Source organism: Pectinophora gossypiella, chromosome 3 (assembly GCF_024362695.1).
Source record: "Pectinophora gossypiella chromosome 3, ilPecGoss1.1, whole genome shotgun sequence".
In the NCBI taxonomy this organism is placed as follows: Eukaryota; Metazoa; Arthropoda; class Insecta; order Lepidoptera; family Gelechiidae; genus Pectinophora; species Pectinophora gossypiella.
This window is the reverse complement of record NC_065406.1, coordinates 17,291,940-17,305,902: the sequence shown is the minus strand read 5'-3', so window position 1 is coordinate 17,305,902 and position 13,963 is coordinate 17,291,940.

Sequence of the window (13,963 nt, the reverse complement as noted above, 5' to 3'; positions counted from 1 at the left end):
GACGCGATTGATGAATGTGGAGGAAGCAAGAGAAGTGTGTCAGGATCGAAGCAAATGGAATTCTATAGTCTCTGCTTACCCCGGTGGGAAATAGGCGTGCGTTTATGTATGTATGTATGTATGTATAAAGTATATTTTGATTTGATTTCATGACATCACATAAGAACCGCATTTCGATTGTTCGACCAGAATACTATCCCAACTGGAACATTGTTCGTACAAATTTGGGACCATTTCGGGACAAGAAAGAGCCTTCAAATTCGAACCCACATGCTGAATGCAAATGCCTTTCACTTAGTAAAGAGTAATAGCTGAGATAAGTAGCCCTGACTTAGCACATTTACCGGTTTGATAGTACCTCTAACCGATGTTTCCGGAGCGCCCATACTAGTTTGACCTTTGACATTTTCAGCAAATTCTCCGAGTAGTTTATCTTTAGTTAGTACTACAAGAAGAGGTCGGGGCCAAGTTACAGTGGCAGGGAAGGAAGAGATGGTACGAATTATGGGGGAGCATTTGTCAAAGTCCTGCTTGCAACGATCGTAACATAGGGGTTATGTGAGTAGTGCAGTGCTTTTGAATTGAGAATTCAGTTACTCATAAGGACTTGTGTTATCTTGTGAAAGGGGTAAACTTAATGCCAGTGTTGGGTAATGTCGTTAACGTGCGGTTCTATGAAGAAAGGATGTGAAAACGCTTTTGTCTTCTCCTCTCGTTTGAGTTGTGAGATCCGCATCAACCTTGGTGTCATGGTTACTTTTGAGCGCCAAAGGCCCCTGACATGGTATAATTAACGACTTCATACTTACTGAAGTAAATGATAGCCAGCATCGTCTACTTGACGTGCCCTCCGAAACTACGGATTGAAAAGTGATTTTTGTGATGTGAACCCAGGAATCCCCTTTCACCCCCTTTCGTTTTTTCTTTAGAGCCGTGGTAGCCCAGTTGGTAGAACACCTTGGTTCTCACTTTGAGGTCGCACGATCAAATCCAGCACATGCCTGAACCAATGATTGACGAATTTGTTTTCGAATTCATATTTAATTAAGGAAAACATCATGAGGAAACCCACATTCCCGAGAAATGCATTTTCGGAGATATGTTACCTAAACTGTATTGGGCTGGGTTTCCCTTTGCGAGTTCGAAGTTCAGACAGGCAGTCGCTTCTGTAATAAAACCGGACCTGTCTTCAATCTTCAAATTAGGTAAGCGGAGCCCGTGAAAAACGGGATAATGCTGGGGAGATGATGAACCCGGGAACCTCCTTTATGGGAGTCATTTTATTTATGAGTGCTCTGTCCCTTACTCCTTAGTAAGGGAGCGTAGAGGACTGTCTATCTCGCTCGCACGCCACACGACACACGGTAAGAATGAGCTTTTTGTAAAAGTGTCAGGGCTCTCATTTATGACTCAGTCTGTCTAAAATCCAAAATTTCCAACAAATTACAATACCACCTTCTGATCGTTTAATACATCAAAGTAATCATGTGTGAACAGGAAACCACTGTTACAGCTACAAACTTTTAGCATGACCAAAATTACTTTAGTTCCAAATAAGCGAGTGCACAGAAACCACGAACCTTTGAACGGCGATACTATGTAATCCTGGCCCTGCGGTACGGTTAAGTACCGCGCGCGACGCAACATGAGCGTTATACATCGCGGGCTTCGACTAACGTAGGATTTTCATTTACGTAGACAGTATTCGCTAAGTTGGTCAGTTGAATAAACAACAACACTAATATAGGATAAGACGGGATCCTATATTAGTATTAGTGCAGCACTGCAGCCGGGTGCAATCCTATCCACTGCGGTATGGTGTGTAAGGTGTGACAAGAGCTGCATGTCAAAGTCCCTTCGGACATAGATTTTTGTTCGAATTAAATTTTCTCTTTGTGAGTTTCCTTAAGCACGGGTAAATTCTATAAAAACAAAAATCACTTACTATGACGTCATAGGATCGGTATCGCTCATCACCACGCAGCGGGGGACTGGTATATCAAAATTGCTTCATTGAGGTCTCTAAACTTTAGCCCAGGCTTCGTCTGCACCGTTTTGGAACTAATTAAAACTTTTTCCCAGAGCATTTTCTTCGCTCCTTGTATATGAAATTTGTGAGTCATAAATAACAAGAATCATAAATTATAATTAGACAAGTTTCTTTAAGACACTCGGTATGTCGTAAGATTTTCGGTGACACTGGGAAAACAAAAATTTGATCGATGTGGTAAAGTTGTTAAATTTTCGAATTATTTGCGCGGAGTTGTGAACTTGTGATATTTGCTGTAAATAATGGCTTGAACTTAAGAACAAAGATTTTTACGATCTAATATATTTAAAATAGGTATGTTAATGCTATATTGACAAGAGCATCAACATCTCCATTGCGTTTTCCGTTTTCACAGGGTACGCCTACGTAACCTGAGTATTTGACAGGTCCGATTTTTACAGAAGCAACTGCCTGTTTGACTTTTCAACTTGTGAAGGGAAAACCAGCCCAATAAAGGTCAGGAATATGGGTTTCTTCAATATAATTATTTTCCTTTACTACTGAGCACGTGATAATCGTTTATGGTCGAAATTGCTTGGCCTTTTTAACCCTCAGTTCTAATTCTGTCTAGGTCTTCTCCATTTGCATATAGAGCCGACAGCAATCCGTATGTGTATGTAATTTAGCACAATTTCCTGAGGACATGTCCTGTTCACGTCGCCAGTACGTATTATTACACAGTGAATGTCGCAGCTGATTTACTATGCGGTTCTTGCTTGGATGCCATTTTGGTTGTTTCTGTATTATGCCATTTGGTATTCCTAGTTCTAGAGATAATAGTGTCCTGTCCGAGACTGTAGTCCGGCTTGCTGATCAATCGGAATGCGCCGGTTACAACCCTAGTACGGGAATTGCACCAATGAGTTATTAAGGCGATATACGAAGAGTACCTAACTGTCAAAATACATGTATTTAGAATCATTAGTACTCCGCCCTGAAATCCTTCTATATATAAAGTAATTGTTATGTAATTAGACAACACATGTCTCTGAATTCTAACTACTCTGCATACTCGATAAAATTGTAATTCAAATTCAAATTATACTTTTATTCAGTAGGTAACATTGTTACACTTTGAATCGTCAATTTTTACATAACGAACGTCTCATCCGCCTAAAACTACTGCAGCTTCTCACAACCTGTATATATAGCCGGGGAAAAGAAGCTGCAAGAAAAACCTCGACACAGGGCCCTAGACGTTCTTTAAAAAAAGAATAAAAACATTTTTTACGCTGACAGTCTATTGCTGCCTTAGCTTTGTCAGCGGTGTGTTCGCAAGCCTGTGAGAAAAATGGCACGTGACATTCGATAGATGGCGCGCAAAAGTTGAGTGAAACGCCCAAGGTCACTCGCTTCATATATCGCCTTAATCTCTCAAAAACTTAGCTCATTATAGACGGCGATACAGTTCACCTTCACCTACCACGTTGGTGTAACAGAAATCTCGGTGAGGTGTGGGTACTTAAGTTTATGTTGAGATGGATGTTAACACTAAAAATTTATTAAATTATTTACAATAATCAATTATTTTTGGAGTCCGTGTCAGCCCAAATGTTAATTACTACGGAACCGACTATAAAAATAATTGATTATTGCAAGTATTTAAATTAGTTTTTAGTGTTTAATTTTGTTCGAAAATTAAATAATGTGTTTTGTTGTATCATATTATGTATTATGTAATTTCTTTTTCTGCGTTCTCTAATGCGCTTTAAGTGTTTGTTTTGTAGTTCATGTAATTTTTGGAGGCCGTTTTTTTGTTTAAAAGCGTTAATTTATACTCTGGTAGTTGTGTCGTATGTACAGTAAACTGCGTGTTCACAATGGAATCGTAAAAGTTAAACAACTTTGTATTTTAGTGTCTGGGCCATTATTCTGTTTGTTACGCGTTTCTGTGTAGGTGGGGTTTATTTTCCGTATAACGGCGGAATATACCTGCAATATAAGTACTTTGGAAACATATCGTATTACCTTATGTGACGAAATTGAAACGAAGTCTCAGTAAATGACAAAATTGTTAACGCGATAGGGTTCTTAACTGAAAACAATAATTTTAAATATAACAAAACATAACATTATTTATGGCTACTCTACGTCAGGTACAAATTTAATACGCCTTTTGCCTGGAAGTCCTGGAAACCACGCCAGATAAAAATAAGGTAAGTTAAGGTTACGATGTCACTAACACCCTGTATAAACAGCTGAGCGCGTTTTATATTATTACCTAAATTCGGTACCCTAAAATGACAAAAACCCTATAGTAAAACGGTAAAAAAGTACACGTATCTTCAGCCTATCTAGAGCCAAAAGGTAAATGAACTGTACTTTGTCATTTTAAATTATGTAAGAGCTTTTATGTATGTAGACTCATACAACAATGTACTATGTTCTTTTTTTCATAACGAAGTATAAATCTTCGTTACAGTCGGGTGATGTATGACAGTAGAGCAATATATTTTGATTAACTTCCTGTGTTGATTGAATCGCATGAAAATACCACAGTTTTTATTTAACTAACACGTTGGATATGATTTTAATCAGTGGACAAAAGAATGAAGTAATAGTAGGAGATTGTTAATAAAATAAACGAGAAATGTTGGTGTACTAAATTTTTTCAACCCTTCATCATCATCATATCTCCCTTGCGTTATCCGTTAGCGTTATTTTTCACAGGGTCCGCTTACCTAACCGTATAGAAGTATCGTGTTGGATTTGCGTGATAGCCGTGGTCATATGCCAAACTGTCCAATAAAAGTTTGCGTACCACGGCATATGCCCATGGCTATCTCCTTCTTAAATGTTGTACCTCGTGAGAGCCCTCAGCACTTGTCATTTGTGCATTTTCGGCAATAAGTCATCACTATTCGGAAGATTTCACAGAAATATTTTCTTGTTTCATACTTTTTAGAGCGCATTTTTTTCCGTGGTCGGGTAAATACTTCTAATGTTTTCTTTTTATTTCTCTTTTGTTTTGTATTTCCTGTGCGTGCAGTGAAGTATTTGCTATGTTATTTTATACAATATAGATTGGTAAGGAGTTAAGTATTTAAACAGGACCAAACCCCGGACACTTCATACAGTTACTAACAGCATCGTTCTACACACACACACACACACACTACACATTGACATTATCAACACGCGCAACTGTATGTGTGATGTCTGAAGACTGCCAATTAGAATACCTAATTTAACCGTCATTACTTAAACTTACTTAGGTAGGTTTGCTTTTATAATAATCAGTTAATATTTATTTGTTAATTTACCACACAAATCAAAAACAAGAAATTTTGAACGAAGAAGGTTTACATTATAAATAAATAGAGTTTGCACTTGACTTAAAAAATAACTCAACTAAGTAATTGTATTCTAGGCTAGGTGAAATTTTATTGTAAAGTATCAGCATGATTTGATGAACAATGAATATTTATAGAGGTCGCGCAGGCGAGGTAGAGCGGGCAAAAAAAAAGGACCAGACAAAAGAACGTCGGCGTCCAATTTCAAAATTCGAACATATAAACTAAACTGATAAAATATAAAAACAACGGTCCGCGCGCAGCCTTCACGATTGAAGAGTCATCCCGTGATCATGGCACTTGCAACAGTGTCGAAATATCGGGAGTCTCATATCCCCATTTAAACGCGGTAAGAACCCGTTATTATGTGTTTTAATTCACGATTGAAGTCTAAACTATGGGTGAGGTAAACCTAGTTCAGAAGCTGGTGAGGCGCGAAGAGTTGCCATTCTATACGTAGTATTTTTCCTTATTCAATGACAGGACTTAACTTGTGACTCTCTATAATAGTACGTCAATCTCTGAAGTAAGAGGACTCCGTAACCTATGGCACCTCAGGGAGGGATCTTGGCAAATGGGTGATCGTATTTCACATATGATGGCTTACTTGCACTCGCTGAGAAGCCTGATATAGAAGAATGTTCATACTTTTCCGTAATGCGAGGTTTCGATTTTACACCAGGGGCTGTAGGCAAGTTGCAAATGACAACGAAAAGGGACAGTGATATCGAATGATGATGACAGACCGTTGAATGTGGTAGAAGCAAGAAAAGTGTGTCAGGTTCGAATCAAATGGAATTCCATATTGTCTGCTTACCCCGGTGGTAAACAGGCGTGATTTTATGTATGAACGAACGATACTCGTAGGTGGGGCAGAATGCCTAATGATATACCACTCAGGCGTGATGCTATTTATGTCACTACATAATATAAAACAAAGTCGCTTTTTCTGTCCCTATATCCTTATGTACGCTTAAATCTTTAAAACTACGCAACGGATTTTAAAGCAGTTTTTTTTTTAATAGATGGAGTGATTCAAGCGGAAAGTTTATAATATATGTATAATAACATCCATTAAATAGTGGAGAAATACTGTTATTTTTGAGGTTTTTTTAATGTGATGTCGTAAATAATTTCATTTTTTCCTCAGCATTGCACCCGAGCGAAGCCGGGGCGGGTCGCTAGTTAAGTAATATACAGCTGAACGCTTTTATGTAGTTCTTCCTTGAAAAATACGTTTATTTCTAGTTTTCCTGTAAACACAAGCTACAAAGACTTTGAAAGCCGAAAAGTGTTATTAACGTGTCTCATTTTTCCCTCTCTAACGAAATGTTACTTTCATTTCTGTAACATTACTTAATTTAATGTTACTTACTATTCTGCAACATTTTCTTGTATTGACACAAAGAGTAAAGAGTTTCACGCTACTTTCACGTGCGCTCCGAAGCACGACGCTTCCGTACCCACTTTGCTCGTATTTCCGGAACTGCGAGGAGGTAGAAACGTTTTGGTTTGCTATTGAAACAACGAAACGCGAACTTTTCTATCTTAATTACCTGAAGGCAGTGTGTGAGCGAATGTCTAAAGCAAATGTTTTTCTATTTACTCGTTTAGTTTATACTTAGTATGTTTTACAAAGATGTAAACATTTACAGTATTGTCTGCGAAGTGTAGAGACGGAAATAATTGCAATTACTGACTTCGCTTTGAATAGATTCAACTTTACACAGAATAGAAAGAGTGTGTAATTCACTAGCCGTATATAAAACTAGTAGGTATCACACCCGGACATCAAATCAAATCAAATCAAATCAAATATACTTTATTGCACAGAACTAGAATTTCAACAATCAGACATAACACATGAATACAGTACAATTTGGGCGGCCTTATTGCTCTAGAGCAACATCCCGTCCAAAGAGTTGGAGAAATGCTCCCTTAGAATCAAACCTTAGAACTCCAAGTCGAGAACCAATAGTCGAGAACACTATGGCTGTTATAAGTACAATGTTCCAAACCCCGGGTATAGAATAAAGATTAATACATATAGTAAGTAGGTTGTAGTAGATTTTTGTGTTGTTGTTGAAGAGCCGCGGTAGCCCACTTGGAAGAACATAACCTGTCATCATCATCATCATCATCATCAGCCCATTTACGTCCCCACTGCTGGGGCACGGGCTTTCCCTATGGATGGGTAGGGAGATCGGGCCTTAAACCATCACGCGGGCCCAGTGCCTGTATTGGGCTGGGTTTTCCTTCGCGGGTTCGAAAGACAGATAGGCAGTCACTTCTATAAATTAAATTAAATTTGACATAATCTTAAATACAATTTCATGCATGAGGTTTAATTTAATTTTGTTAATTTTACTTAAGTATTTCCATAATTGTTTTTGATAATTATAATTAATATTTGTACACCTACGCCTGCCTGCAGTTACACATATGATGAAATAGACTTTTACTATTAACTTCTTTGACTAAGAAAAAAATTAATTAAGACTCGGACGGGACTTGAACCCGCAGCCCTTGTCAAGCGGGACGAGCGTGTTAACCATTACACCACCGGGTCCTCCTGTCCGAAAGATGCGAAATACTTTCGCCGCCTAAATAATCTAAAAAATAATAGTAATCTAATGCTTTGACTAAATAATTTAAAAACAAAAAGTGACCCACCATTCCACATTAACTTAGAAATGACAAAGTTACACAAGTGTTGAAGGTTTAAGCCTTGTTTTATAGCTTTAGTTCTAAGTTGGAGCTAAAAGCTATTGACGGACAAACTTTACAGCACCTGAGTTGCGGTGATACGACGATTTGAAGAGAAATGGAGGTATCTGGGTTGTGATACGATTGATTGAAACTTAGAACGTCTCTTGGGGAGATTTTACTCTAACGCTTCTCACTCCTTTCTCACTTATTGATGGCGCAGCGGGCCCCTCATTCAACGTTAATCGCTATCGCATATCGGCGCACTAAGGTTTTAATTTTTATCTTCTCAAACGATGCTATGAGCTGAGATTCGGACACCCTCAGACCTGTTGTTTTAAACATTGAACCGGATGAGACCCCTCAGTGCTTTTGTCCGCCCAAGTAGTGAATGCCATTTGCAGCAAATCTACAATAAGTTACAGAAAAAAGGTGCCATATGCTCTGTTACCGAAACGAAAACACATTGCTCGTAGGTATGTAGATACATACCTATCGGTATATTTTAGCTGTTAAATCTTACTATACATAATACAAAAACAATACAAAAACTTAATTGCACTTAAAATAAAATAAATATTAAAAATAAAAACACATACACACACATACCCTACATACATTAATAGTTTTTTAACCTTACGCTCATGTGATGCTTTTGTTTAATCTGGTTATGAGGGTTCAAAAAATACATGAAACGTTTCGAGAAAAGGTCGGTTGCCCTTGCGCTTCGCTTTGCTCGTCTTGGCGAAGGCACTACCGTGTCCCCAGTAAGGCAGTCGGTAAGTTTTCGGTATTGCGTATACCGAGCGCACCGCTACCGCGCCGGTACCTCAAGCCATGAAGCCATGAAGGGTCTTGTTAAAATATTTATCGGTATCCTTCATCCTCGTGGACGAAGTTATGGGTAGAAAGATAAGACTACAAAGAAAGAATAAAAGTACAGCAATCGATTTAGCCCAACGGACGACCCGGTTACTCTAGCCATAGAGGCGGCCAATCAGCTCGCGAAACCAAACACTTCAGGACTCCGATACCGACCCCGCCGACGTGGTCGACGATTTCCCTCAATCAGCGCTTACCGCTATCGACCAACTAGGGTCGATTAATTCTTTCAAATATTTATCCTCTCAGACGACGCCCTGAACCGAGGTTCGCGCCCAACTGGACACCCTCAGGCCTGTTGTTTTAAACGTTGTACCGGGTGAGAGCCTTCAGCGATCCCCATTTGTCCGGCCAACTAGTTATTGCCATCTGCGGCAAACTTACAATAAGTCACGTCAAAAAAAATATTCAGCCCAACATTTACCGTAAATGCACCAAATTTAAGAGCATCCAACCAAATAGGAAACATTGTACTTTACACGCGGCAAGAAAAGTGGGTGTTTTAAAGAAATTTCATTTGTAGCAATACTGGACCCCGGGGCACGATATCGCGAAGTCCGGTTATATTCCCACGGGAAAGATACCCGGGACTAAGATTTAACCCGGACGGTTTTGTCCAGATTTAAAGGGACCCAAAGACGACACGATAACGGATTATGGGATTTCTTCAGCGATTTTTTTTTGTTTTTTTGGAGTTTGTAAGTTAGCTATGCTTGTTGATTGAGTGCAATAAAAAACACCTTTGAATTGTGAGTAAAATGTGGTTTAGAAAATATTTTTCGTATGACATAAGCTCACGATTATATTATTACTAGCTTTTGCCCGCGACTTCGTCCGCGTGGAAGGATTTTCCCGCTAATTCCCGTTCCCGTGGGAATTTTGGGAATTCCTTTCTTAGTGCACCTCTACGGGACCTAAGCTACGTCCCTTCTAAATTTTAAGTGCCTATGTTTAGCCGTTTAGGCTGTGCGTTGATATGTCAGTCAGTCAGTTTCTCCTTTTATATATTTAGATATTGATAGGGTAGCCAGAGGTACATCCATCGCAAGATGAACTAAGTACCAGATAAGTAGGATGAACCTGCACGTTATAGGTGGTCACCACGTATCACCCATTGTTTTTCATCATCTCTTGTCGCCGTAGCATTCTCCATTCTTGTCTATCAAAGGCCAATTCTTTCACTTCCTTATTTGTTACGACGTTCGCTCTTTTTAATCTGTTCCACGTAAGCTCTTCTTGGTCTTCCCCTTCCTCTCTTTCCTTGTAGCTTCCCTTCTATGATGTTTTTAATAAATTCGTCGTGTATTATTAAGTGTCCAATCATCTTGCCTCTTCCGTCCTCAATTACTCTCAATATTTGCCTCTTTTCCCCTAACTCTTACTAATTGCCATTTTCACCAATCACTGCCATTTTTTATGTGGCTTATTTTGGATTTTCCTTTAGAAGGTATTAAACATACAAACATACGTAAACTCACGCCCGTATTCCCCGAAGGGGTGGGCAGAACTACAAATAATCAAGAAACTACATATTTGCAGCCACTTTTGATACGTAGTCTTAAAGTGGATAATGATAAACCGTATGATGATACCCGGATCAGCCTATCGGTCTTACAGATGATCCATCATGTTCGACAGAACGCTGTCCCTTTGTCGCCGGCAGCTGATCGCATCCCAGTCCAGCAGAGGAGCACGAGATATTAAACACTTGGCCGGATAAATATGGAGCGTTGAGGGCTCTCACCCTGTACAAAAAATTAAGACAACAGAACTGAGTGTGCCCAGTTGGGCGCGAACCTTGGCTCAGGGCGTCGTCTGAGAGGAAGAATATTTGAAAGAATATATATTAATATATATTTATTTATTTTTATTTATTGATTTTATTATTTATATTTTTTACAATAAATCACGTCAAAAAAATCAATTAAACTATATTTGTGTGTTTTGAGTAGATTAGAAGATCGCTCACGTAAGTTTGGCTGGTTTACAAGTTTAAGTTGGTTTAGCCTGGGTTATTACTAATCCTAGAACTCTCGGCGTTATTGAGCGAATTGGTGGCTTTCAAGTTGGGTTTGACTTTTTGCTATAGGTAGACAGGTGTAGGGGGGCTAAAGTTTGCCAATCTGCACAGAAGTAACAAATACACGCGAGAAAAAAAACAGACAGACGAATCCCATTAAGTAAGTAAGTAAATGTTTATTTTTCATTAAGAAACAAAATTCGTTAATAGGTACAATAAAACCCCAAAAACCAACACTTCTCTTTGGTCTGTGGGAGCGGAGTTCGTTTAATATTACATTTAAATAAATAAATAAATTATTATAATTAAAGCACATAATAACGGGTTCTTACCGCGTTTAAATGGGGATATGAGACTCCCGATATTTCAACACTGTTGCAAGTGCCATGATCACGGGATGACTGATGAGATTGGAGTGGAGTAGGTAGATCCATAATTTATAATAACCAAACATAACAAAAAAACAAAACAACAAAACATAACATAATTTATATTTATAATTTATTTATGATAATAACCGCGTAAACTTAAAACAATGTATAAATAAATTATTATTGCGTATGGCAGACAAAAATAAAATATCCTGCGTGGATCATATATCCAGCTGAAGCTCCCCTAACCAAGTCTATGCTGCATCCATCCTCGTTTAATATTAGGTACGTATAAAAGCATAGTTAACTTAAAGCTAAGAGATCTTTTGAATAAAATGTATTGAACAGAGATTTACAAAATTTACTCCTATTGCAATCCTGTCGGATGTCGACAGGTAGCGTGTTGTACAGAAGTAGTTGGCGACTCGTGGTACAACATACCTGCCGTCAACATGTTCCAACAAGTTCCCTAACGCTACCGATTTTCTTTTTGAAGTGCGGAACCTTTAAAACGCCATACTTTCGACTATGCCTGAGTTTACCAACACAAAACTCTTATGACAACACTGGTAACGTAAGCACTTCGCCTCAACAAATGCAATATGTGGCCACAACTCTTCAAGGCGCGCGAGGACCGCGAGATACTGTGCCAAGTACGACATCCCACACGTGACGTCACAATGCATTACCATCTACGTGAAACCTTTCAGTTAGAGAAGTGGCGTTTGGGAGAAGTACATAATATCCAAGTTAATACGTTTTCCAACAAGATTGGCTATATAAGCCACATGCGAGCACATGAACGTCGGAGTTGAAGCAGTCGCCGTAGCCGAAATCGACTGGATCGCATCATCATCACTCGAAGTCATCACCTCCCTAGCATTATTCCATTTTTCACAAGGTCCGCTAACCTAACCTGAACATTTGACAGGTCCGGTTTTTTTTTACAGAAGCGACTGCCTGTCTGACCTTTCAACCCGCGATGGGAAAACCAGCCCAATACAGGTTAGGTCACGTACCTCCGAAAACTTGTATTACTGGAAGCGCTAAAAACTCCATGAAGGAGCTCGTAAGTCCTCTCTCGGAGAACGCATCACTTAAATCGAAGCGTTACGGGTTTGAAACCCGGCTCGGGCACTAGGCCACTGAATTCGACTAATAATTGATAACTAATAACACATGCTTTCCAGGATTTTTGCCGGGTAAATGGCAATAGCACGGCAATAGACTTGCCCTTCATTACATAGCCTCCCTTCTCTTCGAGAGATAAAGAAGGACCCATAAAACTACCATAGAAGTAAACCTACTAAAGAACTAAAAGTTCTCAGTATACTTCCCCAACTCATTGCCAGCACCTCGTCTTAGCAAATGGAACGTGTCGTCGATATAGACACAGTAGTAGCGGTATTCATGCAGTTACATTGCATTACCGACTACAGGCAGTCTTTCAGTGAGGCTTGCGACGTTAGTGTTCATTTGGAACTGGTAGATGTCACTGGTATTTTTATCACGTAAAAAAAGTACAGCCACAGGCTGGACACTCCATACAAATATCTCATTCTTATCGTGTAAATGCGAGCGAGACAGAATCCGATTCTTTTTAGCGACATACGGTCATTCACACTAAAGTATAGACCCAGACGGGGTGAAGTTAAAAGACACCCGATACGAATTGATGCGGGTTGGTGAATTAGCGTTTTATATAAATACCGTTCTATTGTTTAGCTATACTATTCTACGGCATATCTTCAACAATCCAGAGACTCTTAAGGCTCCCCATTTTTCCGGCTAAGTATTTAAAGGCATTTAGGGTACTTATATAATATTTATCTTGAAAAATAAAGCTTCGGCAGTCGTGAAGGCGAATTTACTTACATTATAATATGTAATACTATTAAATTCTGGAAGAGACTCATCATCAAAATTATCACAAAAAATCATCATCATCATTATCACCAGCCCAATAACGTCCCCACTGCTGGGGCACGGGCCTTCCCTATGGATGGATAGGGAGATCGGGCCTTAAACCACCACGCGGGCCCAGTACGGATTGGTGGTTATTAACGACTGCTAATGCAGCCGGGACCAACGGCTTAACGTGCCTTCCGAAGCACGGAGGAGCTCGAGATGAAAACTTTTTTTTTGTGGTCACCCATCCTATGACCAGCCTTTGCGAAAGTTGCTTAACTTCAACAATCGCAGGCCGAGCGCGTTTCCTCGACAATTATAATGCCACAAAAAATCACTGAGTATTTTTATATTTCTGTTCACTTTATTAGACATAATATCGCCGCATCTCTAGCCACTGCCTTTCCCCGACACAGGGTCTGCATTATTCACGACTTCCGTAATGCATTCAAAGTTCTTTTCAAATTGGGTGTTTTGAACTCCCAACTCTCCACGAGTTTCTTTCAAAACTCGAGGAGGTTTTTTTGAAAAACTTTCCAGCCAATGTGCTGCTGTGTATTTTACGTGCTCTGTAAAGATTTGTGTACACAATTCTAAATTTTTACTTTAAAGAGATATTTTTTATCACTAAACATAAACAAGTTTAGGGTTGAAAATCACTCTTCGGAGAACTTAGTTTAAACATCTGAATTCGTGCTATCATGACAAAATATATTAAGAGAAAGAACAAGAA